This window comes from Carassius gibelio, chromosome B4, assembly GCF_023724105.1.
Source record: "Carassius gibelio isolate Cgi1373 ecotype wild population from Czech Republic chromosome B4, carGib1.2-hapl.c, whole genome shotgun sequence".
NCBI classification, from domain to species: Eukaryota; Metazoa; Chordata; class Actinopteri; order Cypriniformes; family Cyprinidae; genus Carassius; species Carassius gibelio.
In genome coordinates this window covers 17,363,748-17,389,663 of record NC_068399.1, presented here as the reverse complement: position 1 = coordinate 17,389,663, position 25,916 = coordinate 17,363,748, and the positions used below count along the sequence as shown (strand labels likewise).

Below are 25,916 nucleotides of genomic sequence, written 5' to 3'. Positions count from 1 at the left end.
GAAAATCTGCAAATTGTTGTCCCAAATTAAGTCCTTAGAAATGCATATTACCAAACAAAAGTAAAGTTTTGATATATTTACGGTAGGAAATTAACATCTTCATAGAACACGATCTTTAATTAATATCCTAATTTTTTTTTTTTTTTGCAATAAAAGAAAAATCACAAATTTTGACCCATACAATGTATTGTTGGCTATTGCTACAAATATGCCTGTGCCGTAATATGTGATCACATATTACATTAACATATGTCTAAAATTACATAGTAAAAATATTTTTTTTGTATGTTTTACAACAACAACAATAATAGTAATAATAATAATAAATTGTTGTTGTAAAAGCAAAATATGTAATATTTAAAAGCAACAATTACAGTTTCTTTCTATTATTATAAAAAATAGTAAAAATCGACATATATTGTGGATTCATGCAATAATTTATGTAAAGACAATCTGACTTTTTTTCCTGAAATTATTATAATTATTAATACTAAACATATGTTGTAAATTGAACAGTAAAATAGAATCTTTTAACTTTTATAAAACTAAAAGGAATAATAATAATTTATATAATAAATAGTATAGCAAAAAAATGTACGGGAGAATGAAATTTCAAAATGTGTATATACCTGCTAAAACTGAATTTTCAACTAGTATAGCATACACTGTGTAAAAAAAAAAAAAAAAAAAAAAAAAAAAAAAATATATATATACATATATATATATATATATATATATATATATATATATATATATATATATATATATATATATATATGTATGTATGTATGTATGTATGTATGTATGTATGTATGTATGTATGTATGTATATATATATATATATATATATATATATATATATATATATATATATATATATATATATATATATATATATATATATATATATATATATATTAATTTATATATTTATATATATATATTAAAATTCCTGTTAGTCAGCATGACATCATCCATCATGCCACATCAAGCTACAATATAATCCTACAATTCAGTGGGCCGTGTGCTAACCAGGCAGGCAAGTCTCCCTCTCATAGGTGAGCTGACCTCACCGCGAGCAGATGAATGTGGGGTGTGTTCGCCCTCCTCTGTGGAGCTGAACTGTGCTTATGCACTAATAGAGATCTAAGCTCAGGACACACAGGTGATTACCTACACTCTCAGAGGTCATGCCGGGGTCATGAGCATAGTGGCACAACGCTGTCAGACAGACTGGCCGGGTAGCTTTGTAATTACCCATGAGGCCACAGCAGTTGTGGAGATGCTGCATTAAGGGATGTTGAAAGCAGCATCCAGCAACCTCTTTGATTGGGGTTAACAAGGGGCTGATTTGCATAAAGGGAGTGGTTTGATTAGTAGTTTTGTGTGCATGCTCAGATTCCTGGAAACAAGAGGGTGTCAGTGAAATGAACCAGCAATTGTGAGATTGTGTCTAGTTGTATTGTGTCAGGTCTGGCCTTTGAGGAGGCCGTTTAAGTTCATAGGGCATTGTAGTGATGGGATACTAAAAAGTCCTATAGAACAGTCCTATAGACAATCAATTTACCATGTAGCAATAAATGTGTATTTGAAGACTTCAGATTTTTTATGGTTTGCACTGCAAGACTGACTATGAAATTGAAACTTGTAACCCTTTGATTATACGAAAAAGTATGCGATTTGTATGCAGCAAGTGTTTAGATTGCAGCATGTCTACTGTGCTAACTTGTTTTATGCTGTAAACATTCACAGATACAACAAATTTCAAAATAGTTTTAAATCAAACTGGTTTTAAATCTAATTTGTAACTGCTTTGAAATCTAATTTGAAATTGGAAAAAATATAAAAGTTCTATAAAAGTATAAAAGTAGTTTGAAATTTAATTTGTATCTTTTGAAATGTATTGAAAAGCTGGTTTGAAAGTTGATTTCAAGCTAGTTTGAAATCTAACATGAAACTGGTTTGAAATTTGATTTCAGGCAGGTTTGAAATTTGAAAGCAGTTTCAAATCTAATTTGTAAATTTGAATTCAAACTTGCCTAAAATTTGAAAGTGCTTTAAAACCTAATATGTAACTTGTGTGAAATCTGATTTGAAATCTCACAATTAACACATAAAACCTTTTTCAAATCTGAAAACTATTTGAAGCTTTTTTTTCCTTCTCATCCTGTGCAAATCCATGAAAGTTCAATGCTGTACATTTTTGGGATAACATCTACAAAAAAGAAAAAGGATGATCTTCTAATTGACGCACCTAATCTGTGATTAGTTTGCAGCAACAGAACAAACACAGAACACTGAGTTTCAGCCTAGTGATGTGTGGTGGCATTAAAAGCAATGCATAACTTTCATCAACAAGCCACATAATCTGAGGCATTACTCATGTCTGCAGCACAAATGGTGCGGGAGAAGTCACGAATACTCTACATTGTTGTCCGATAAACATATGACAGCATGCTTTGTCATTGTTGATCAAAAACAGAGGGGTGGTCTGTTCCCAAACTCCTCACTCCAGGTAAATAAATGTTTCATCTTCTCCATCTACAGACAGAGGGCAGCCAGAGCAGCTCTGAGTGCTTATGTGAGCTCAACCTGTTATCTTAGAGTGAGCGAAGTCACAAAGTGAAAGACAATGGAGCCATCAGCTAACACACTCTGACAGGCCACCCTTCAGAAGAGTTAATAGACTCTGACCTAGTGTTTCAAAGTGTGTGTGTGACAGAGAGAGATGGAGAGAGAGACATCAAAACAGACATCTTATGGACTGACACCTGCATCTCATCACTACAGACACACATACATGCACACATCGTCATGTATTATTTACCCCAGTGACCACTAGGGCGGCATTCCCCTGGCGGTCCCCAACCACAGGGATGAGAGGATTAAACATTTAACAGTGCATGACAAAATGGAACAGAATGAATAAATAAACTGAAATGGCCCCTGGATGCAGAGTCAGCGTGTGCCACACACAACTACAGTGCTGAAACTAAAGTGACCCATCATGTCATATTGATAGCATCAGAAACAACAGCTATAAAACAGTTCCTCTCTTATTACAAAATTCAATAGGGTAAAGTATGTGTGATCATTATTTAGCTATGAGACCTAGTGGGGTGGTCAAGCTTTGCTGTGAATATTAAATGGCAGATGACCTTGAATGGGGCAGATCTGCTAGTGATTCATGTTGATGACATCGGACAGGCCAACAGAACCCCCTACCGGCTGAGACCTCCCCCATAACCCTGTCCGAAATGTCCGATTTGTTTTCCACCAATCACGTGCTGCTCTGAAGAGAACCAATTAGGTTGATCCTTTGGGAAATGTTGACAGCACCTGTATTAAACCTCAGAATATAAGTTAATATTTATTTTTTTATGTTCTAGCCAATAACTAATAAATGTACAATATTAAAATTCTATATTATTCTGTCAAAATGATGAAAATAGCACATACAAAAAACTGTTTCTAATAAAACAAGAAAGAAAATGTTACTACTGTATTTTTTACAGTACAGTTCTAGCAACCACAGCCGCCTTTTTTTACCATCTTTATTTATTTATACCTTTATTTATTTTTACTTTTTTTATATACAGTGTTTGAGTCCATTCAGATTCTACTAAATCATTTGATGAAAAAAATTCCACTTTTAAGAAACAAGTCAAATACGCACTGAAAAATACGTTCTGAAAAGTGAGGTGTATGCTGATTGGCCAGCTATCCAGTGCATTGTGATTGGCTGAATACCTACAACGTGTGACGGAAATGTTACACCTCTTATCATACTGTGATGCCCTGTCCTGGTGCAACTAGACAAAACCAATAAAACCCATTACAAGCAATTCTTTAAATATGAAAACATTTTTTTCTTTTCTTGAACACTTGGTGTTATGCAAATCTTCCCACACAGTGATGTAGACGTGGGGTGTGTTTAAATGAGCCATTTTAGGAGGGCATGGAGGAGTCTTAGCTATTATAAAGAATATCTCTTTGGGTTTGAGACTTTAGTCTTTGCAACCTCAGGGATCTTATCTGTGCACAAACAGCTTGTAACACTCCAAAGAGAAAGGAAATCTTGTAATCGCATCATATGACCCCTTTAATTATGACATTTGCCTCATTAAGCTACTAATTTGCTGCTTATTAATAGTCAGTAGGCAGTTGTTAAATTGAGGTATTGGGCAGGATTAGGGATGTAGAATATGGTTGTGCAGAATATTGGCTGTTTATTAGCACTTATAAAGCAAATATGTTAATAATAGGCACTAGGTTAATAGTGAGAATTGGTCCCTAAAGTAAAGTGTTATCAAAATTTAAATAAAAAAATATTTTCACTGATTGATTTTAAGAACATGGTTGCGATTTCGGTATAGTGTTTGGTTACCAATTGATGCCCCAATGCAAAATCTTGGTTTTTAAGCAAAACCAGCTTACAACTACTGGTTTATGGCATCTTCTATATATTTGTGTGTGTAATTACGTGTATAGGAGTCTGTTAGTTTGCATGGGCATTCGTGACTGCGTGTTTTAGCATTAAGCGTGTGTATGTTGGTCTGTAGGTGTGTGTGGGGGTGTGTGTTTGTGGGTGTATATAATTACGTGTCTTTGTGTCCGTGTGTGCATGTGGGTGTGCGTCTATAATTGTGTGTGTCCTCCTTATCTGTTCTCCTCTCCTTCAGTTCATTGGCAGACTAGCTGAGCTCAAACTGTTCAGCTGCGACTGGTCCAAGCCCAGTAATTACAGCTTGTCAGAAAGAATTAATTTTCTCATTTCTCATAAAGATGTGTAAAAATTACCATGTTATTATACACCGACACTCTCCAGAGGCACACACCAAATTTAATTTAGAATTCTTCCCGCACATTAAATTAAATCCATAAATAAGAGTTTAGGCATTGGTAGGGAAGCATATGTTCGTTAGGCCAAACAGACTGCTAGGGCCTGCACTAATGTCTATTGTAATGTTTTAATAGCTTGTGTCTTCTAAGCACCAATAAATTTATATGATCACAACAGCTGACGTCAAGCACACGGCCAATTAGGAATGCCGATGCTGCCGCTGCCACTGCTGCTGCTGCTGTTGGCCTCAGGAGGAAAGAGAGGTGAGAAAACTGGAGGCGACAGACACAACTGCCTGACCGCGACTGCGAATACATATATACAGGTGCTTCTCAATAAATTAGAATGTTTAGGAAAGTTCATTTATTTCAGTTTTTCAACTCAAATTATCAAACTCATGTATTAAATAAATTCAGTGCGCACAGACTGAAGTAGTTTAAGTCTTTGGTTCTTTTAATTGTGATGATTTTGGCTCACATTTAACAAAAACCCACCAATTCAGGATCTCAACAAATTAAGTGAATCGTTGGCCTTCTGGAAACTGTACATGTACATGTACTCAATACTTGGTAGGGGCTCATTTTGCTTTAATTACTGCCTCAATTCGGCGTGGCATGGAGGTAATCAGTTTGTGGCACTGCTGAGGTGGTATGGAAGCCCAGGTTTCTTTGACAGTGGCCTTCAGCTCAGCTGCATTTTTTGGTCTCTTGTTTCTCATTTTCCTCTTGACAATACCCCATGGTTCAGGTCTGGTGAGTTTGCTGGCCGGTCAAGCAAACCACCACCATGGTCATTTAACCAACTTTTGGTGCTTTTGGCAGTGTGGGCAGGTGCCAAATCCTGCTGAAAAATTAAATCAGAATCTTCAAAAAGCTGGTCAGCAGAAGGAAGTATGAAGTGCTCCATAATTTCTTGGTAAACGGGTGCAGTGACATTGGCTCTTGATGTCTTGACCCCAGCCTCAGTGCATTCATTGAGAAGTCCTCTAAAATTCATGAATCAAGTTTGCTTGACAATCCTCATAAATCTGTGGTTCTTTCAGTTGGCTGTGCATCTTTTTCTTCCACACTTTTTCGTTCCACTCAACTTTCTGTTAACATGCTTGGGTACAGCACTCTGTGAATTTTTGTGACTAACACTCCTTGTGAAGGGTGTCATTGATTGTCAGAGACCATTTTGAAGGCTCAGGAAACCTTTGCATGTGTTTTGAGTTGATTACCTGATTGGAATGTCACCTTATTCTAATTTGTTGAGATTGTGAATCGGTGGGTTTTTGTTAAATGTGAGACAAAATCATCACAATTAAAAGAACCAAAGACTTAAACTACTTCAGTCTGTGTGCATTGAATTTAATAAATGAGTTTCACAATTTGACTTTGAATTACTGAAATAAATGAACTTTTCCTCGACATTCCAATTTATTGAGAAGCACCTGTATGTGTATATATATATTTGTTTTTAAATTTGAGAAAGATTTTGAGAAATTATTACTTTTACTAAAAATAATTGTTGATAATCTAAATATAATTTCAAATATAATTTATTCCTGTGCTGACAGGCAAAGCTGAATTTTAAGCAGCCATTCATACAGTCTTCAGTGTCACATGATCCTCCAGAAATCATTATAATATGCTGATTTGGTGCTCAAGAAACAATTATTATTATTATCATTGCTGTTGAAAACAGATGTATTGCTTAACATTTTTGTGGGAAAATGTTTTTAGGATTCTTCCATGAATAGAAAGTTTAAAAGAAAAACATATATATATATATATATATATATATATATATATATATATATATATATATATATATATATATATAACAATCACTGTGCTTTTCATTGTTTAAGTTCATTAACAGTACTGAGAACTTAAAAAAGTGAGTCAGATTTTGATTGTGTTACCACTGTGAGGTAGAGGCATGATATGAAAATTGGGACAAGATTTCTTTGTTCCAAATGCTTAAAAAATCTGCCATTCCTTTCATGTCCATTTGTTGAATATTTGGGAAATTTTATTATGCTTTCAGCTAACAATTATAGTGCAGCCAAAAGGCTTTTACTATGTTTAAATCTATTCAAAAGACTTCCGAAAATAACCACAAGTTGGGGGTGGGGTGTTTTGTTGGGTGGTTAAGGCATCGAAATTAGATGTGATTTTAGCCGGTATTCTGTCTAAGCCAGACAACAAAAAGCAAATATCTTGATAGAAGTTTGGAGTCAATAATGAACATTGTTTCCTAAGTGGGTCCAGCTCCAGTGCCATTAGGGACTAAGGACAGTACAATGATTTCTGGATCAGAGCACATTGTGTCATCGACTATAGCAAGTATCTACAAATAAAACTCGACATCAATCAGATTACTATTTATAGTGTAGATAAAATAGAAATCTAACAATAATAAATGTGTTTGTTGCCTGCCAAAACTATGTACTTTACATAGATACCCACAGAGAGAAATGAAGAGAGACGGAGAGGAGGTGGAGACAGTGAAAGAGACATGCAGGAAGAAAGAGAGGATGGTAAGTTGGAGATGAAGGCACAGGAATAGTAGATCCCGCTGCAAGGGGGCACAGGATGACGGTCTCCCACTGGCATTCCACATAGACAGTGGGTAGTGGTACGCAGACTCACACACGGTGGGCAGTGCCACAGTCAGAAAGACGGAAATAGACCGAACTCACACATACTGCCAGCTGAGTCTCATAGGCTTTATGGAATATGACTACAAGCTGCGAGACAGCGGCCTCTCTGACACACTCGAGCCCGTCTGTGATACAGTCCCACACACACAGACATGTATGGCACACATACATGACAAAGACGCCCACCGACAGCCCCAGCCACCCACAAACACAGATGAACAGACAAACAGACCCTTTCCAGCTTCTATCCACGCACGCACGCACACACACATAAACATAATCAGACCCCTGATGGCGCTCATAGGTGAGTTTGAGTGTGTAAATGTGTGAACGCTGGGGATGAGGAACATATGCTGTCTAAAGAGCCAGGAGGCAATGTCTACTACATGATCAAGGCTTTCATAGTTCATTAATGAACTACACAGTTCCACCATAAAAGCATTTGGGCAAGTACAGCACACTTCAGTATTGTGTAGTCAGGAAAAAGGTCACCTATATATATATGTACATGTATATGTACATAAACACACAGAATTTACCTTTTACTAGTATTTCACCTCAAGTAAATGTCAATATCATACAACATACAATAAAAACCTAATTAAACACTGCGGCTTGTGATGATACATTGATGTGTAAAGACACAAAACGATCAATCTGTGCAAGAATTTTTATTTTTTTACCTCTAATACACACAATGTGCAAACTTGAGCCATAATTCCCATCCAATTACATTATAAGACTACAACGGTTTCAGTTAAAAAAAAACAAAAAACAGTTTGTGTTCTACTGAAGAAACAAAGTCACCTACATCTTGGATGCCCTGGGGGTAAGCGGATAAACATTAAAATTTTATTTTTGGGTGAACTTTACCTCTAAAATAGGCATTTTTGGTCATTCAGATAAGAGTAATTCATCTTTCAAATCTGTAAAGATATACGTTTATTTGTGTGTGCTTACAAAAACAACCAAACGTGCTTTTGTAAAATAATGAAAGCAAACAGGATGCGCTTTCTTCCATCTCGGTCTGTGAACTTAAGCGCGAAACTCCATGTAGCTATATCTTTGCCCTACAACCATTAAAAATATATATATAGAGAGTGAAATGTCTACTTTCAAATGAACCAAATTAAATGGAAAACAAATATTCTCTGATTACGTACTCCCTATGAAACAAGGTGCATCACTACTGCAGAGATGATGAGTCAGTGTCGCCGAATTCATCTCTTAAACAGAGAACAAAGAAAGCACTAGTTTAGCAAATATATTAAATGCTAATGCAGTCTCCTTTACTGTTTTTCACTGACACATTACTTCTACCGGTACGTTGTGGCATGCTTTATGTGTGTGCTTGAGTGCTTGTGGCTTTGTAGGCAATTAAATGCTCATTATAATGATTTTAACAGTTCATAAATAAACGTGCAATTAGTCGACTGATATTTTAAATGAACGGCTACTAGTCGACCGGAAATATAAAAAAGCTGAACTTTTATCAACCATCATGCCTTCAGTGTTACTAATATGTTGTGTCACTAAAATGTATTTCTTACCATCATCAATGTTAAAACGAGCTATGCTGTTTAATATTTTATTTAAAATCTTTAGTAATTTTATAAATAGCTTTACTGTGTTTTTGATCAATTCAATCAGCACTTGCTGAATAATGTATTTCTTTAAAAAAAAAAAAAAAAAAAAACATAATGACTCCAAACCTTTGAAGGTAGAGTAAATAATGATACACACACACACACACAAACATATATATATATATATACACACGTAAATATCAAATATTCAGGAACTCTCACTAAGTTTAGTCAGGAGTAACAAATAATCACTTATGTTATACTTTAATAGTGCAATAGATCAAAGATCTGGGTCTAAAAGTTGAATACACCAGACATTACTGCATCTCTTTGGCCAGAATGGGCCATGAGAATACTATAATAATGACATATGAAAAATGCAAGGATTGGGAAAGTTTGTAAAGCCCTTTTGCAGATGCACCTACTGTATTACGTACCAGTCAGTCGAGGCTCCTTCTGGTGAAAGTTTTGTCCTTGTGTTGTCTTATACCTATACAAAACGCACATGAAAAGAAAAAGTTAGAAACTCGACTGAAGCTCTCCAGCCCTCTCAACTGATGAAGCATTTCACCGCTTGAAGAGATTGTATGATGGTGAAAACAAAATGATTAAACTTTGTTCTGCCAAACTGAGTGTTCTGCCTTGAAACTATTCTAACGTGAAACTATACTAAAAATTGAAGAACTTCTGGACCTCAAGACGGACATTGTGTAGACTTTTCTGTTCATAAACAACTTGAAACACTCTTAATCCCCTTCACAGAATTTATCTTTGCATCTGTAAACTGTACGGTACTTAAAATGTCTCGTCTTGAGTTTATGAGTGTAAGCATGCAGAATGGAGAGGATTCTCTCAGCTTTATCAGAACTCTTGGCAAGCTCTGATTCTCCTCAACAACCCCAGTGCTAAGACTTATATCATCCTTCTTAGAACTAGATTGGTAAACCATGTCATTTGTGAGTAGTTTTGGGAGATTTAGACCACTGTCCCACAGCTACAGATCAAGCCAGATGAGATTTAGGAGACGTGGTTGTATATGTGTTCACTGGAACATTGCAGGGATGTGCTGGAGAGACTTGGTTGTATAGTCTGAGAGAACATTGGGATCTTTCATTACATGAGCTGAGCCTCATTGTAAGTTTCTAATCTTGCACGCTGCCGTGTATAATCCGCCGAGAAAACTTGGATGTCATCATTTAGTGTACAGCCTGAAGTCCTCTGTGAAGGAGATGTCTGTACAACACGTTTAGATGAGGTCAGGCCCACAATTGTACAATAGTGGGATTCAAGATAAATTTCAACATTGTGACTGGGTGTGTGTATGCTTGTATATATATATCATGTGTGTATTATTAAATATTAAATATTGAAAAAAACTAGACGAAAAAATATTAAGCAGCACAACCATTTTCTACATTGACAAATATTAACATGATTTCTGAAGGATCATGTGACACTGAAGACTGAAGTGATGGCTGATGACAATTTGATAATTTCAATATCAAATAAATGCAGCATTAATGAGCATAAGAAGCATCAAAAATCTTACCATCTAATCTTAATAAAAATCTTAAATCTTACATACAGAGATTAATTACATACATACAATTTAAATCAGCTACAAAACTAACTACTAGCCTTTTTATAAACACTTTTTTTTACAGAAGATTTTTAAGATCATGAGAAACAAATTCAGTGGAGTGAGTCCAAACTTATATTGTACAACCGTGGGCGTGTACTTTAGACAAAAACAGTGTGTATGTGTGTTTATAATGCAGTTTTTCTGTGCTCTGAGCCTACAGGTAGGAGTGTGTGTATGTTTGTTTATCTGTGTGTGTATGTGTGTATATCTTTCCTTCAAATGTGTGAGTGTGAGTGTCAGCGCAGAGGCCCTGCTTAAAGCACGGTCTTATTTAGTCCTGTCAGCCCATAAAGCCAGCCTGAGTGCCATGCTGATTGAAATCCCCTTTTGTGTGCTAGTCTTCAGTGATGTGGCTTTTCTCTCGCCCTCATCTCATGATGGAAGCCTGTACTGTTAATCTGAGAGTGGCCCCTGAAAGGACGAAATGAGTTCCTGGGCTGAATGCACTCTTTACCTCCTCTGTCTTGGTCTTTTCAGACGTGGGGCGTGAGAGCTGGCGGCTAACACCTCCACAACAATACACGGCAAAGCAATGCAAACCTTCCTTACACAAACTACTCTGTCTCTAGGAGACTTGTTTTTCCCACATTATCTTCTAGCTCACAAAATAGCAGCAACGTCTTCCATTATGGCACCTCAGAATACAGAAGATATGTACTAGGATCAAAATAAGAGTGAATAATAGCAACTACAGAGGGGCAGAAAAAATGGATCTGTGTGGCTTATCTGAACATCAAGATGAAACAATCAGTCACACTTTATTTTAAGGCCCAATTCTCGCTATTAACGAATCATTAAATACAATTTTCGCCTTAAAAAGCTTCTAATTTGATGCTTATTAATAGTTTAAATATTGGGTAGGATTAGGGAAGAAGAGAAAATATCATGCATGATATATCCTTTATAAGTAGTAGGGATGCAACTATACCATGCACTTTTTACAGTACTCACCCAATACGATACTCTTATTTTTGGTACTTGTCGATACTGAGTACCGATACCGATATTTTTATTGCATTTGTAACTTTTTTAAATAATGGGTACAGAATCCAAAAGAGTATGTATAATGTTAGCTGGTTAAATGTATTAAATAGATACAGTCAAACCAAAATTTATTCAGACATCTTCAACCTTTCTTACATTATCACAGTTTATTCTATATAATTTAGAAGATGGTAATGACAAGAACTCATACTTAACTGTGCCAGAACAAATTTATCTTGATAATTCTAGATAACTTTGATAGAAAGGTATGTAATGGATTACAATCAACTAAAAGACAGCTGTTAGTATGACAGCTTTTACACAATTATCAATACTTACACAACTAAGCATTTTTTTGGGTTTGAATGTATATCCTTCATTTATTTTCACACTTAATTATGCACATTAAAATATATTTTCCACATTTTTCTTTTTTTTTTTTTTTTTTTTGCTCTGTGGTTCATCATCTGTAATTTACTAGCATTAGAGCTGCTCCATTGCAGTGACTTAGTACTGTAATAACGCGCTTTACTGTAATAATGCAGAGAACTACTCGTTATAAATCTCCTGGGATATTTTCACAAATAGAAGTAGCTTTTTTTTTTTCTGAAAAGTGCTGCGATTTATATCCCAAAGCCACTCATATAACGCAGAAACACTCAAGCAAGCAAAAGTGTTACCAAACAATTATTAAGCATCCTTCTGTGAAATAATAAGCTACAGGTAGAAAGATAAGGTACACATATAATGGTATTTTCACAGTACTACCACAGTATTTTTGTAAGTGTATACTTGTTATAAGTAGCACATTATATTCCGTAGACATTAGATGGGTTAACATGGATCATATTGAATACTTTACATTTTCTAAAATATTTTTTCCATATAGTACCATATGCCTTGCTTTTTAAGTTAGCATACCATTACTTTGCTACTAAAATGCTGAATTTTAATCTGCATTAAAAAAATACATGACAACAAGAAAAAATTGTTTTCGAGTCAACTTCCTAATGGAAGCTGCATTGTCAGGGCCATGGCCTAGCATTAAGCACATGTGCTCATCATTTCCTGTCACTGCTAGTGCTACATGATTGTAGCATGTGTGCTAACTGCTAGGATTAACTCGGAATATCCCAAAAATCTTATATAATAATTTGTGTATGATACAATGCTAAATGCATATTAGCAAACATCTTATACAAATGACTAAAATAATTAGTTTGACTGGTAACCTGGTCAAACAGCTCAGATGCCTTGTGTATCGATGGACTCCATTAGAGACAGAAAAAGAAGAATATCTCATTGTTGTTGGGGTGGAATTCCCCTCTGAGGAGAGATAAGTCAGGTCCTTTGTTCTCTGGCCTCTGTGACAGAGCGCTTATATAATGCAGTCATAGAAAATGGGGACTATGTCAGGCCATAATGCAAAGTGGGCCTGTGGCCTGTTTATTTGTTGGAATGGAAGGATGGAAAGATGAAAGAACTGAGTTGAAGAGAGAGAGATCATACGACCGTTGTCTTACATAAGGCGCAGAAAGGATGTGTGAAACTGAGCATCATGGCTCATCCACGCAGATAAAGAGATCAGGAAACATGAAAGGACAGGGTCCTAAGCAGTACTAAAAAGGTTTTGCTATTTAGTCAAAGTCAACCATTAAAGATGCTAATTACTTGGAGAAGTGTTTGCTGGACTAAATACTCAGCTGTCCTCATTCACACCGACTGCTGGAGGTAAAAGGTTGCTATACTGTGGTGAGGGGTGTTTAAATAGACATAGTGTTTAAAAAAAATCCCGATCTCACCTGAATGTTAATTGTTGTATGGCATTGATGTGTGAAAGTGAAAGTGACGTGACATACAGCCAAGTATGGTGACCCATACTCAGAATTCGTGTTCTGCATTTAACCCATCCAAAGTCGCAGACACAGCATTGAACACACACCGTGAACACACTCCCAGAGCAGTGGGCAGCCATTTATGCTGCGGCGCCCTGGGAGCAGTTGGGGTTCGGTGCCTTGCTCAAGGGCACCTCAGTCGTGGTACTGAACAGAGCGCTTTAAATTCACTCCCCCACATACAATTCCTGCTGGCCCGAAACTCGAACTCACAACCTTTTGGATTATAAATCCAACTCCTTAACCATTAGGCCACGACTTCCTGCCCCACAGTCAGTCAGGAAGAATCCCGGTGTCTGCTGACTGATTTGGCCTCTTCTCTATTACTTTGATTTTATTTAACATTTATTCAATTTATTGTTAGGCTACTTTATATTAGTGTCTGTCTGATGTATACAAGTTAATTCTGAGCTCAGCTTTCAGTTTGTGACCAGTGGATTTGAAAAATAATCGTGATAGTTTGACAAAAACTTTTATAGATAGCCTAATAATTCATGGATTTGCTAGTGTTGTCTGCAACCTGATCTCCGGTGAAAGGCTTCTGCACACAAAAAATAAAAGACTTAGAACGTCCCATGACTTTTCCAGGTTATTGTATAAGAATTATTAAAATATTATTTTTTTACTCATACCTGATTGAATATTTTAGAGCTTAAATGGCTACCATGGTTTTCCAGGTTTTCCGAGACTGAAGCAATCCAGGTTGTTTAAAGAAAAAAGGAGAGGATAAAAAAATTGTTGTTCAGAGGTTGGGTTGAAATAAGACATATCTTTAGCTTATGCTAACACTTGTTTGTCATATTTTAAACAATTTTAAGGGCTCACTTGGAAGTTAGCTAAGACCCACTAGTGGCCTCCTAGTTAAAAACCACTGTAATATGTCATACAATAATATAGATAACTAAATTGTTTTTTTTCTTCTTTGTCTTGTCTGATGCCCTATCAAAAACATACAGTAGGTGCTTGATGTCCATCTTCTGTAACCGGCAGAATGCTTGTTCTGTATTATCGCAGGCAATATTTAAAACTCAGCATGACGAAGAAAAACGGTAATCTGCGTCAAACTAGTATACACAAGACCAGTGTTTTCACACAATTAAGTTGTTTCCTGCTATGCAGGTCACATACAGGAAATGAACGGGGAGGGAATCAAAGAGAGGAGGAGGAGGAAAATAAGAGATCTCTCTTCTGACTCGGTGTGACTGTGAGGTTAGACTCCGGAGTGAGCAACACAAAGAGATTAACCTATTTACATCTGTTACCTACTCTAATGGCTTTTTGTACAGCTAATTTCAGCCATCTGCGTTCTCTCTAAAGACTTTGTCACACAAAACTAATAAAAGTCATCTGGCGCACAAAATTAGAGAACACAGAACTGTACAGAGAGGAAGATGGACTCAAAGACACTTGGAGACACACACACACACACACACACACAGGCATCATGCAGCTGGACATATGACTGGGCATGCATTCCCTGACATAAACGAATCACAAGCTTACTGACTAACTGACAAACACATATTAAGGTCCTAATGCAGATTCTCAAAGTTCATTTATGGACAGTGATGAACAGTGGAAGAGAAGTATAATCAGCCGAGGGGAAATTTTGCTTTTTGAAACCTATAAAACAGAAATTATGACTTACATATTTAGGCTGAGAATAGGTTAAATTAACTAATCATAATACATCTAATTGTTTAACAAAATAAGATTAAAAAAATACATTTTAGTTGTCAGTGTTTGTCAATACATTTTAGGGTGTCTCGGATGTCTTATTAGGGAAATTAAATGAGGTAATGGCTATTAATAAATAAATATTCCACTGAAAAACACATTCAGGTTTGGTATTAATAAATAGGTATACTTGGGCCTGATCTATGATACAGAAGGAGTGTATAAATATAGTGAGTAGTGATTCTATTTCATATGTATACGCTTACATGTGCCATTTTTACAATTATTCTACATAAATTCTACAACTTCATTCAACACTGTTTCATCCTTCCAAACACTCACTGTATCTTAACGGAGATGGATATATACACACATCAGACACACATATTATTTACTATTATTAAGCATTTTTTTCCATTGTGGGGACCGCAGGCCGGCCCTTCGACTGGCAGCAGGTGAGCGTGTGAACATGTCGGCCAGGGTTCAGGTTGAATAGGGTGGTGTTAGTCAGGACGGAGGGGGAGAGCTGTAATGGGGGCAGAAGAACAGCTGTGAGGTGGGTAGAAGGGGGTGTTGGAAAGCACGTCCAGCCAACCAATGATCTCGCGTTATTAAATTAATAAAGCTCATCTCAGCACGCCTGAACACACCAGCAGAATGACACCAAATCTCACTGTTTTAATCACATTACGTACGGGCCAGCTCATTAGCTGCACTGGGTACTGGGTTCATGCGCAGTGCACAGGATTACAAACACTCACACACACACACCCACACATCACCAAGTGCTAATGGCTACCGTTTGCATGTTACTCCTGCCCTCTACACAGATGTGCTTTTACTGAGCTGCGATCATTTTTTAATAATTAATCGTGTTTTGTGACTTTGAGTGATTTTCCGGCTCATCGTTGTGTCCCCGATGCTCTGAAAAAAGGCACGGACACAGTCTGTATGCGTAAGGTCAGGGTCGCACCTGCGTTCAGAAGCCAACGCAGCCCAGGAGATAAACGCCATTCGATGCGTTTTCCTGGATGGACTTCCCAAAAAATGAGTCTCATCTCCTCTCATTCCTATACAAAGAGGTCTATCTGAATAAACGTTATACAACCAATCTACCCTGCGGCGCTGAAGCGATGGTGTTTGTCCATCAGTGTGGTTTTATGCAGTGCCTATGAATAAATATTTTCACTCTGAAAGTCGTTTTCTCAGAATGGGTGTCAAAATGCGACCAGACAATACAATCTAACATGCCAACGGTTTTACATATGATAAAAAGAAAAATGAAAATGGGTAAAGATGACCCAACACTAGAACAAATCGTCTTCTGTTTGATGCTTCTGTTCGACCAAAACAAAACCCCACTGAAACGAAGCACACTAAACTTACTAAAACTTAAACTGAAATAAAAATGAATTCCAGCTACATAAAACTATTTAAAAAGAATAAAAAGAATAAAAAATGACTTTCAGAAGTTGATGAGCTGATGAACAAAAACACTGAGAAGAGAAAAAAAATAATCCACCCGACTTAAAAAAAAAAATCGAAAGCATTTAAAACAGAAGGCAACATACAACAAACACAGCATTATCTTCCATTGGTGTGAATTCTATAGTTATCATTACAGTTATCATTCTTAGTGTGAACAGGCCTTTACTTAGTTCACTTCAATATTCACTGTAACTCATTTTCCAGTTAGTACTTCATGCTGAGTTCTAAAAGCTGAGATGTTTGGGCTATGTTTAGTGGCCTCAGATCAGAAGCGTAGCGAGTTCATGAGTTAGTAATGAGGAGAATAACACCCTGCTTTTGTCCACTCTTTACAAAGAAGACATTAATGCCACTGAGATAAACTGTGTCAGTGAACCGAGAAGTATCAGACATAAATAGACGATGTGAGAGAGAAAGTGAGGAAGTTAGAACCAGAGAGACAGGATGCTCAGCGCCATGATGGGGATCCATTAAGATCAAACCATCAGAACACACTCAAGGGTCACAGGCTTTTGCTATATCATTAACCAAACAACCAAAATTACCCATCCACTGTGTGCATACCGAGAACGCACACACAGAAGGGCCCTGAACTGTCACTTTGTCGTTTACAGAAACACCATAATTAAACATCTCAGAAAACAAAGCACATACACTGTAATTACTCCCTCAACTGCAACACACCAAGCCACAGGAGTCAGAGACAACATGCTTTTGTGGAGCACAATAACTGTGTGAGCGCATGTTGTCATTAATACACACAACTATGCATGAATTTACCTTTTTTGTGCATGTACATACATTCCCTAACAGACAGCTCATAAAAAAAAACCCTGATCCAAAAAAAAAAAAAAAAAAAGAGCACTAAGGCAGTGGACTACCTTTCGACAATTGCGAAAGGTAGTCAATGTGATGCGTCAGAACTCATAGAGTGACAATTCTATTTACAAGCAAAACATGAGGGCTTGTATCATAAAAGTATTATTTCTTATTTTTCATATTGCCTTTACATAATTTCGCTGTCTGCAGACTATCTTACAATAAATAAAAGCATACTCATTTACTTTACACCATCTGTGTATACTTCTGTATGACAGTGTGTTGCGCAAACGTTATCAAGTCCAGTTTTCCCACAAAATTGGGCTACTTTTTCACTCTTACCATGAGTTCTGTTTCAAGCAACCTCACTAATGAGTTATGTTTACCATAACCAAAAAAAACCCTGATTGGGTAGATTTTGTTGTGAAAACCTGGCAACCCTGTTCATACAGTTTTTTTGCAGTTCAGAATGATGATCTGTTAACACTGGATATTTGATCACCAATGTGAAAAGCTATAGAAAAATATCGGATCTGAGCACATTTCACATTTGATTAGCAAGCTAACAGTTTAGAGCTAAATGCTTCAGAAAAGCTCTTTTGATGAACTAAAATAGATATCATAATAAAACTGTTTCTCCCCCAACTTTCTGCACTGTTTCTCCACCGCTGCAAAAGTCGCTGTTTAAGGGCACCATGTTTGTGTATGTGTTGTTAGCATGTGAGTTTTATCTATTGATTACGGCAGACAGTGAACCCCCACTGGCTGTTAAGTGTGTGTGGATATCTATGTGTGTTGTGTTGCTTGTTTTTGGGCCCCCTTCTGTCTCTTCTCGTGAGGGAAAATCTCTGAATATGACAGGACGTGAGGAGACCCGAACATGGCAAAGGACACATACTGTGTGGGGAGGACAGACACGCATGTACATACACACACACACACACACACACACACACAACATCTGCGTCTGTTGGCATCCCGGTCTGTCCTGTGTCCGTCAGTGTGTGTGTGTAATTCTCAGAGACACATTTGTGTCAGCATGATCAGAGTCTGCTTTTTTTTTGTCTGTGGTCTCTCAGGAACAAACACTGAGCTAACATTATTCTCTGGTTTCTGAGACCTTACACATTTAATCTTAACATGAAATGGCATTCACAACTCATTTTACTTGTGTAACTGAAGATGTTTTAGAGTGAAACACGATGTTTACTCAGAAACAGAAAGTGGGACTTAATTTATCTATTGGGAATTATATTGATATTATTACAGAATAGACAACGGTTTTTAAGTGGAAAAAAAAGAAAAAACTCAAAACATCAGAAGCACAAGGGAGAAACGTTGTCGTCTCATTAATGACAGCTCGTATGAAGGACAACTCTTTTCTGCTTTCCATCATTGCTAATGACCACTTCTGTCCCCTTATTGTCACGGTTGGGTTAAGGGAAAAACACAAGGAAAGGGTAAGATCCAATAGCAGGTAAGGTTTATTGCACAAACAGGTTAAATACAAAATAAAACTGTCTTGAGAGACAAACCAAACAAAAAGGGAACCGGATGAAACGGGGAACTCGGAAGAACGAGAAGGTAGAGGAAGTCTGGGGGAACGAGAGCATGAGACACATAGGGTAAGGACTCCATAAAGACGACAGAGAAAGACAGCTCTATATAGGGAGACTAATGACTAAGGATAGTCAACACCTGTGCGATTTAATTGGAGTGCAATTACTGTGACGACATGACCAGACAAGCGGAATTAAAGTGCCTATGGTGAAGTGCCTAAGGAGAAGTGCGCTCACTAGGGGACACCCAGGAAACAGAGACTGATAGCGTGACATTACCCCCTCCCCTACGGAGCAGCTACCAGATGCTCCACCTGAAACCCCGGAAAACCCAACAGAAAAAGAGGTAGGAGGGAGGTGAAGCGGAGGCGGACTAGGGGGAGGGACGGAGGGTCAGAAAACAGAGACAAACAACCAGGTGAAAAGGAGAGACAAAGACAGGACAACCAGGTAAAATGGAAGAAAAGAGACGGAACAACCAGACGTGATGGAAAGGCAGAGACAGGAAGGTGTAACACAAAACAAGGAGTCCAGGAGGGTGGTGGACCGGCGGAAGGAAAGAGGGGAGGGACGGAGGGCCAGGTCCAACGGAGGAAAATAGAAAAAACAAAAAAAACAAATGAAAACAAAAACATTGGTAAATGGAGGACATTAGGTGATGCCCACCCGGGCGGAACAGAGGGCCATAACCCCCATGTGGTCAAAGCAGAAGCCCCCCCAGGGCGGAGCGGAAGGCCACCACCTCCACGTGGTCGCAGCCGAAGTCCCCCAGGGCGGAGCGGATGACCACCACGTCCTCATGGTCACCGTCGGAGTCCCCCAGGGCGAAGTGGTCTCGAGAACTGCATCAGGAACAGCATCGGGCACCGCCTCGGCCTCGGGAACAGCATCGGCCTCTGGAACAGCATCGGGCTCCGCCTCGGCATCGGGCACCGCATCGGCCTCGGGAACAGCATCGGCCTCGGCATCGGGCACCGCCTCGGGAACTGCATCGGCATCGGGAGCAGCATCGGGCTCCGCCTCGGCATCGGGCACCGCCTCGGCATCGGGCACCGCCTCGGCATCGGGCACCGCCTCGGCATCGGGCACCGCCTCGGCATCGGGCACCGCCTCGGCATCGGGCACCGCCTCGGGAACTGCATCGGCATCGGGAACAGCATCGGGCTCCGCCTCGGCATCGGGCACCGCCTCGGCATCGGGCACCGCCTCGGCATCGGGAACAGCCTCGGCAACGGGAACAGCCTCGGGCTCCGCCTCGGGAACTGCATCGGGAACAGCATCGGCATCGGCCTCTGGAACAGCATCGGGCTCCGCCTCGGCATCGGGCACCGCCTCGGCATCGGGCACCGCCTCGGGAACTGCATCGGCATCGGGAACAGCATCGGGCTCCGCCTCGGGAACTGCATCAGGAACAGCATCGGGAACAGCATCGGGCTCCGCCTCGGCATCGGGCACCGCTTTGGCATCGAGCACCGCCTCGGCATCGGGCACCGCCTCGGGAACTGCATCGGCATCGGGAACAGCATCGGGCTCCGCCTCGGCATCGGGCACCGCCTTGGCATCGGGCACCGCCTCGGCATCGGGCACCGCCTCGGGAACTGCATCGGCATCGGGAACAGCCTCGGGAACTGCATCGGGAACAGCATCGGCCTCTGGAACAGCATCGGGCACCGCCTCGGGAACAGCATCGGCCTCGGCATCGGGCACCGCCTCGGCATCGGGTACCGCCTCGGGAACTGCATCGGCATCGGGAGCAGCATCGGGCTCCGCCTCGGCATCGGGCACCGCCTCGGCATCGGGCACCGCCTCGGCATCGGGCACCGCCTCGGGAACTGCATCGGCATCGGGAACAGCATCGGGCTCCGCCTCGGCATCGGGCACCGCATCGGCCTCTGGAACAGCCTCGGGCACCGCCTCGGCATCGGGCACCTCCTCGGGAACTGCATCGGGCACCGCCTCGGCATTGGGCACCACCTCGGGCACCGCCTCGGGAACAGCATCGGTATCGGCCTCTGGAACAGCATCGGGCACCGCCTCGGCATTGGGCACCACCTCGGCATTGGGCACCGCCTCGGGCACCGCCTCGGGAACTGCATCGGGCTCCGCCTCGGGAACTGCATCGGGCTCCGCCTCGGGAACAGCCTCGGCCTCTGGGACTTTCTCCAGGCCTTGAGGGACGGTCGACGCCTGTCTCCTCCTCCTCCGTCCTCCACGATGGCGAGTCGGCGGCACCTTGTCTGGAGACTCAGGCGTTGAGTCGTCCATCTTAAGCTGTGGCTCTGGGCTGGCGACAATCCTGTGCTGTGGTGTTAGGCTGGCGGCCATCTTGTGCTGTGGCGCTGGGCTGGCGGCCATCTTGTGCTGTGGCGCTGGGCTGGCGGCCATCTTGTGCTGTGGCGCTGGGCTGGCGGCCATCTTGTGCTGTGGCGCTGGGCTGGCGGCCATCTTGTGCGGTGGCGCTGGGCAGGTGGCAGTCTTGTCTGGAACTTCTGGTGTGGTTGTTGCATCCCACTGAGCACGATGGTGCAGGTATTTGGTAAACCCCCAAAAGTCCAGGATCTCTAACCCCTTCATCTCCCATTGAGGTAAAGGATCATCCAGGCAATTATTAAACAAATCTTTAAGTGCTGCATCATTGTAACCTAACCCGACTGCCAAAGTCCAAAACAATTGCGCCAGGCCACCCACCTCGCTTCCCTTTTGATGAAGGGTGGTTAAGTTCCGGAATCTCCTCCTCCGTTCCTCCATGGTGGCTGGGGAACAGATTCGAAATCTCACACCGCTGGATCTAGGCATGATGGAGTCCTTCTGTCACGGTTGGGTTAAGGGAAAAACACAAGGAAAGGGTAAGATCCAATAGCAGGTAAGGTTTATTGCACAAACAGGTTAAATACAAAATAAAACTGTCTTGAGAGACAAACCAAACAAAAAGGGAACCGGATGAAACGGGGAACTCGGAAGAACGAGAAGGTAGAGGAAGTCTGGGGGAACGAGAGCATGAGACACATAGGGTAAGGACTCCATAAAGACGACAGAGAAAGACAGCTCTATATAGGGAGACTAATGACTAAGGATAGTCAACACCTGTGCGATTTAATTGGAGTGCAATTACTGTGACGACATGACCAGACAAGCGGAATTAAAGTGCCTATGGTGAAGTGCCTAAGGAGAAGTGCGCTCACTAGGGGACACCCAGGAAACAGAGACTGATAGCGTGACACTTATCACCCTTTATGCAATCTCACTTGCTGTTAATTGAATGACAATTAATGGGCTACTTCCCTTATCAGCTTCATGAGGGGGTTCTCATTAACCATGCTAATGAACTGACCAGTTCCTTATCATCCACAGTTCAGCTAGCGGCTAACAGCTAATGGCTAATTGTTACCAACTCCACTGCATCTGAGGACTGTGTGACAATTTTGACTATAATTTACACAATGTTAGATCCATGGCACACTAGTGTTGGAATCGAAGTGTGGAATAATTCAGATTTTTTGAAATGTTCCAAAAAAGTCCATGTTTATCAAGGTTGTAATTATTTGATCAAAATCAAAGTAATAATGTAAAATGTTATTACAATTTAAATGAACTGTTTTATGTTGTTTAATATATATTTAAAACATTTCCTGCTTAATATTTTTGTGGAAACCATGATACATCAGGATTATTTTATGAAAGTTCAATGAACAGCATTTATTTTGAAATATTGTTATTGTATATAGAAGTTATATATATATATATATATATATATATATATATATATATATATATATATATATATACCGTAATTCCTCAAATAAAAACCGGTAGTCAAATAAACGCCGGGCCTCTTATAGTGGCTGGGGGTATGGTCAATATGGACAAATAAAGGCCGGGGGAAATTTTGTGCAGCAGAGCCAGATAAGGAACGTACATGCCCACTGCCAGATCATTTCTCGTTCTCGAGTCAAGAACCGGTTGCATCGGTTTTCGGATCACCAGTACACTGAACCGAGAAACATTTCTGTCGGACGCGTCTGATTCGAGAACCGATGAGCTGATGATATTGCGCATGTGTGATTCAGTGAGAAGCAGACCGTCACAGAACGCGTCTGAACCGAACTGATTCTTTTGGTGATTGATTCTGAACTGATTCTGTGCTAATGTTATGATCTCTGTCCACTGGAATGCTATCAATTTTAATTTAAAACGGTTATTTAAAACAATTTCTTTCTAAACCTGTTACCTTCTGCAGTTCAGGTAAATAAAGGCCCCGGCTTTTATTTGAGGAATTACGGTATATATATATATATATATATATATATATATATATATACACACACACACACACACATATGTATGTGTATATATATATATATATATATATATATATATATATATATATATATATATAGTACAGACGAAAAGTTTGGACACCCCTTCTCATTCAAAGCGTTTTCTTTATTTTCATGACTATGAAAATTGTAGAGTCACACTGAAGGCATCAAGGGTTATTTGACCAAGAAGGAGAGTGATGGGGTGCTGCGCCAGATGACCTGGCCTCCACAGTCACCAGACCTGAACCCAATTGAGATGGTTTAGGGGTGAGCTGGACCGCAGACAGAAGGCAAAAGGGCCAACAAGTGCTAAGCATCTCTCGGGGAACTCCTTCAAGACTTCAATTTCAGGTGACTACCTCTTGAAGCTCATCAAGAGAATGCCAAGAGTGTGCAAAGCAGTAATCAAAGCAAAAGGTGGCTACTTTGAAGAAGCTAGAATATGACATATTTTCAGTTGTTTCACACTTTTTTGTTATGTATATAATTCCACATGTGTTATTTCATAGTTTTGATGCCTTCAGTGTGAATCTACAATTTTCATAGTCATGAAAATAAAGAAAACTCTTTGAATGACAAGGTGTGTCCAAACTATATATATATACAGTGTTGGGCAGTAGCGTCGCTACAAGCAGCAAAGCTACTAGTTTAATTACATTTCTCAGTAGCTTGGTCATAGCTACGCTACTTTCTGAATCAAATAGCTTTTCAGTAGCGAAGCTCTTTTTTTTTACCAAGTAGTGCGGTAGCTTCCACACAAGCTACATTTTCACAAGCATTTCTGAAGCTCAAACTCAGATCGGGAAATACCGGGAAATGGCCGTACCTCGACAAGTACATGACACTGACCGAGATAACAGAGAGAAAATATGTTTTCAGATGCTACTTGTAAAAATGATCAGGGTCCCCCTTACGAAAGGAAAATATATTTACCAATATATTTCTTAAAATATATTGTGATATATTGTATTATATTATTTCTAATATTTTATATATTTGAATACATTTAATAATATATTGATGACACATATATTATATATTATAATATATTGCAAAATATACAAATGATTGCCGCTGTCAATATATTGCAATATATTGGAAAAAATAAATATATATAAGAATATATGCCTAATATATTACATGATATTTTCCAATATACTGCAATATATTTTTGTTTCATAAGGGCCAGCCTGGCCATTTTTTTTGTACTGTTTGGAGGTCTTGCATTTTGTTCTGCAAAGTCCTACAGTATATTAAGCATGGCCATGCAACAGGTGCATACACTTACTTGTGCGCACATTGTTAATTAGATGTATTTTGATTGTTTTTGTTGCCAAATTGATAAGGAACACAAAAAACTATTAAACTAAACAATTACACCTGACTATCGGTTTGACTGACAGCTTTAAGCACTGAGATAGAATTGACTTGTAATAAAACATGTTCAACATAAAAATTTAATTTTAAAAGTAGCTTAGATATAGCAAGCTACTGTTGATGTAGCTTAGCTTGCTACATTTCCCAGGGGGGTAGCTTCAGTGTAGTGAAGCTTCATTTACTGTAGAGTAACTGGTAGCTTAGCTCACTACATTTTCCAAGTAGCTTGCCCAACACTGTATATATATATGTATATATATTAGGGGTGTAACGATACGCGTATTCGTATTGAACCGTTCGGTACGACGCTTTCGGTTCGGTACGCGGTACGCATTATGTTTACCGAACGGTTCGTTGGAGTAATTAATTATATTTGAAAAAAAAAAAAAAAGAGAGAGAAAGAAATATAATGATATGCGTTCAACAAGGTAGCCCAATAACCCAAACAACGTAACAGGCAACGCCCCTGACACTCCCGAAGAAGAAAAAAACACCATCTTATATGTTTATGTTAGGCTACTCAGCAGGCGCTCGCTCACTCAGTACACGCTGAAGGCTCGTTGCAAAATAGCCAATGCGTTTAACAGACTAGAAATGAGAAGATCCTCCAATAACCAACAGGTCTGGTGTTTGGGTGCACTTTGGATTCCCTTTAAGCTATAATGGTGATGGCAAGAGAGTGGTGGATAAAAAAACAATGGTATGTCGCATCTGCAACATGACAGGGTACACCAGCGGGATTAAAAAAAAAAAAAAAAAAAAAAAAAATCAGCGGGAATATCTGGGATATATGCGTCAGTACTATCTGGGAAAAGACGAAAAAAAGGAGAAACATGCACGCAGCAAACTATCCCTGCAGCATTTAGACACTATAGCTTACAGGGAATCCAACCCAAACACCAGACCTGTTGGTTATTTTAGGATCTTATATTTCTGGTCTGTTAAATGCATTAGACATTTGGCAACGAGCCTTCAGCGCGTGCTGAGTGAGCGAGCGCCTTAGGGGCCGTTCACATATCGTGCCTAAAAACGCATGGAAAACGCTAAGCGCGTCTTTCTCCTCCTTTCCAAAGCGCTCGG

General features: G+C 39.5%; 1 protein-coding gene across 3 annotated transcripts in view; it reads right to left on the bottom strand.

Annotated features, from left to right (window-relative positions):
• Positions 1 to 25,916, bottom strand: part of LOC127956774 (transcription factor SOX-5) — a 194,907-nt gene that overhangs the window by 107,919 nt on the left and 61,072 nt on the right. For all 3 annotated transcript variants that reach the window (XM_052554966.1, XM_052554967.1, XM_052554965.1), the window contains one exon: positions 9,514 to 9,566. The gene's annotated coding sequence lies outside the window, so the exon portion shown is untranslated. The remainder of the gene's footprint in view (positions 1 to 9,513; positions 9,567 to 25,916) is intronic.